This window comes from Microtus ochrogaster, chromosome 8, assembly GCF_000317375.1.
Source record: "Microtus ochrogaster isolate Prairie Vole_2 chromosome 8, MicOch1.0, whole genome shotgun sequence".
NCBI classification, from domain to species: Eukaryota; Metazoa; Chordata; class Mammalia; order Rodentia; family Cricetidae; genus Microtus; species Microtus ochrogaster.
In genome coordinates, this window is record NC_022015.1 from 73,077,342 (window position 1) to 73,080,821 (window position 3,480).

Here is a 3,480-nt window from a genome sequence, read left to right on the forward strand (position 1 = left end):
TCTTGTAGACCAGGCTGGCCTCGAACTCACAGAGATCCGCCTGCCTCTGCCTCCCGAGTGCTGGGATTAAAGGCATGCGCCACCACCGCCTGGCACTCTACTTCCCATGTAGATTAGATCAATGTATGTCTCTCTTGGGGTCCTCTCTTGGGGTTGTCTAGGTTCTCTGGGATTTTGATTTGTAGGCTGCTTTTCTTTGCTTTATGTTTAAAAACCACTTATGAGTGAGTACATATAATAATCGTCCTTCTGGGTCTGGGTTACCTCACTCAATATGATATTTTCTAGCTCCATCCATTTGCCTGCAAATTTCAAGATGTCATTATTTTTTTCTGCTGTGTAATACTCCATTGTGTAAATGGACTGCATTTTCCTTATAAGAATAATTTTAATGGGACCAGAGAGATGGCTTAGGGGTTAAGATCACCTGATACTTTTGGAGAAGACCTACGTTCAGTTCCCAGCACCCACATGGAGATTTACAGCTGTCCATAGCTCTAGTTCCAGGGGTTCTAGTGTATTCTGGCTTATTCAGGTACCAGGCACACATACTCGTGCATTGTACTTGTGTACATGCAGGCAAAACACTTACACACATAAAATAAGAAAAATTTTAAAAATACTTTTAATATGTTTTGAAATAATTTCAATTTAAATGATAAATGAAACAAGAAAATGTTTCAACTTGTTTAAAAGAAGACTTATTTCATAATATTGTTAGTGAGAGCTAGGACTACAGAAGAAAAAGGGTTTTTTTTCTACCAATTTTTTGAAAAATAATAATTGGCCAAAAGCAAATTTTAGAATTCTGTTTATGCTTTTATAAACTGACAAGTGAATGAATAAATAAATAGGAGAAGACACAATTCTTCCCTACAGAAGGATTCCAATTTATAAAAATGTAGAAGGAAGAAGAAATTTAAGATTCACCATTAGAAAGTTACTATAGGCAAGATCCTTCAAAGGTTACTAGAATTAGTGGCAGAAATTTAAAGTAGAAACTATTTGCATACCCTCAAAATATTTTCTGTAATCTATTTAATAATTCCCGAAGGGGAAATTACACATTCCCAGCATGGCCGAGTGATGGAGGCAAATATCAGAACTGTTAGCATGTGTTTTGATTTGATGCCCTAAGACGGAAGGGCCCGTCATCTCACTTGTATCCTTCAAATAATGACCTCGTTCTGATCATGAGTTGAGGGAGATCCTATTGATTAACTGATTTAGAAGTGTCAGTCATGAAAGACGAGGAAAACTGAGAACTTGTGCGGGTTGTAGAAGACTGAGGAGGTACGACAAACCAATGCAGACCACGCCGCTGCATGAGGTCTGCACTTCATGGACTGTTGTCACACACCCCTTTGTGACTGAAGGTTTACCCAGCACTTAACTACTCTAGCAGAGGATCCAAGTTTGGATCCCAGCTCCCACATTAAGTAGCTCACAAATGCCTGTAGTTCCAAGGCAGTGTTTCTCAACTTCCTAATACCACCACCTTTTAGTACAGTTCCTCATGTGGTGGTGACCCCCAACCATAAAGTTATTTTTGTTGCTACTTCCTAACTGTAACTTCGCTACCTTTATTTATTTATTTAGTAATTATTTATTTATTTATTTAGTAATGTAAATATCTGTGTTTTCCGATGGTCTTGGGCAGCCCTTGTGAAAGGGCCATCCCAGCCTGTTGAAGGAGCTCTGGGCTGCATTCCTGCCACCCAGCTCCCAGCCGCCTGGCTAGCTTATGCCCCAAAATAACAACACACAAACTGTATTCATATAAACACTGCTTGGCCCATTTCTATTAATGTGTGTAGCACCACGAGGTGGTGACTTACCTGGGAGACTCTTGGGTCAGAGCTTCATCACATCTGCCTCAGAGAGGAGAGCTATGGAGTCTGTCTGAGGCATCTTACCTCACTTCCTCTTCCTCCCAGCATTCTGTTCTGTTTACTCCATCCACCTATGTTCTAACCTATTGGGCCAAGCAGTTTCTTTATTAATTAACCAATGACCTTCCTCCATCACCAGCCCACAGGTTGAGAACTACTGTTCCAGAGGAGTCATGCATACCCTTCCAACTTCTGAGACAGAGGCGCACACACACACACACATACACACACACAAAATCTTTTAAAAAAAAATCCCTCCCAAAAAGAGTCTTTCTATGTAGCCCAGGTTGGCCTCAACTAATCATCCCCTTACATCAGCACTGAAGTGCGGGGTCTGTAGGTATATACCACCATGCTTGGCTCCAAGTTATCTTCCCTGAGTATTGTTTGCTGCTGGGGATTGAACCTAGAGTTTAATGCATGCTAGGCAAGTGTGTTACATCTACAGCCCTGGTTTCTTAGTTTTGATAAATGTTCTCGGAGATATCCTATTAGGGGGAAGCTGAGTTAAGGAAGTACAAAACATCTTTGTAACTTCGGTAAATATGAAATTTCTCTTTATTCATAAAATAGGGTGTTTTTTTTTTTAATCAATGTTAAGTGATTGTGGCTTAAATGTCATCACCTTTGTTCTCAAAGACCATTCCCAGGCCAAAAGTATCAGCATCTGCTGGAAATTGTGCTTCATCAAGCCCCCCAGGTTATTCTGATGGCACACCCAAGTGGAGAACAATGATCTGTGCTTTAGATTCTATACTATTCACAACAACTTTAAATTGAAAGCACACTCAGGAAGCTGAGGTAGGAGGGATTGCCACAAGCTTAATCACAAACAGGACTATATTGTAAGATTCATTTTCCAAAAGGGATAACTGGGGTCTGGAGAGGGCTCAGAGGTTAAGGGCACTTACTGCGGTTGTGTAGTGTTGGCACATGCCTTTTATCTCAGCACTCAGGAGGCAGAGACAGGTAAACATCTGTGAGTTTGAAGCCATCCTGGTGTAAAAAGTTCTTGGACAGTGCTCGCTTCGGCAGCACATATACTAAAATTGGAACGATACAGAGAAGATTAGCATGGCCCCTGCGCAAGGATGACACGCAAATTCATGAAGCGTTCCATATTTAAAAAAAAAAAAAGTTCTTGGACAGCCAGGGCAGCATAGTGAAACCCTGTCTCGAAAAACCAAATTAATTAATTAACTAATTAATAAAATAATGTGTTATGGCCATGTGTGCACACCTTTAATCCCACCTCTTAAGAGAGAGAGGCAGGTAGATCTCTTGAGTTCCAGGACAGCCAGGGGTACACACAGAAACCCTGCCAGGGGGCAAGGGGATTAAAGCATTTTTTGCCATGAAAGAAAACTGTACTATAGTCAATATTTGTGTCCATTTCCTAGAGTTCTGATTTTAATCTCTTCTGGTCAGGCTCCCAAGTGTATTTGAGACCTACTCTTTCTTTCATTCTTTTTTCTTTTGCTGTTGTGGTTGAAACAAGGTCCAGCTATGGATTCCAGGCTGATCTAGAACTGGTCGTATAGCCTAGTCTATGGATTCCAGGCTGATCTGGAACTGGTCGTATAGCCTA

General features: G+C 40.9%; 1 protein-coding gene and 1 non-coding gene across 7 annotated transcripts in view; both read left to right on the forward strand.

Moving 5' to 3' along the window:
* Btrc (beta-transducin repeat containing E3 ubiquitin protein ligase) overlaps positions 1-3,480 on the forward strand; it is a 185,688-nt gene that overhangs the window by 119,455 nt on the left and 62,753 nt on the right. The window lies entirely within an intron of this gene.
* Positions 2,912-3,018, forward strand: LOC113456592. Its single transcript, XR_003377351.1, has one exon. It is a non-coding gene; the product is annotated as a U6 spliceosomal RNA (small nuclear RNA).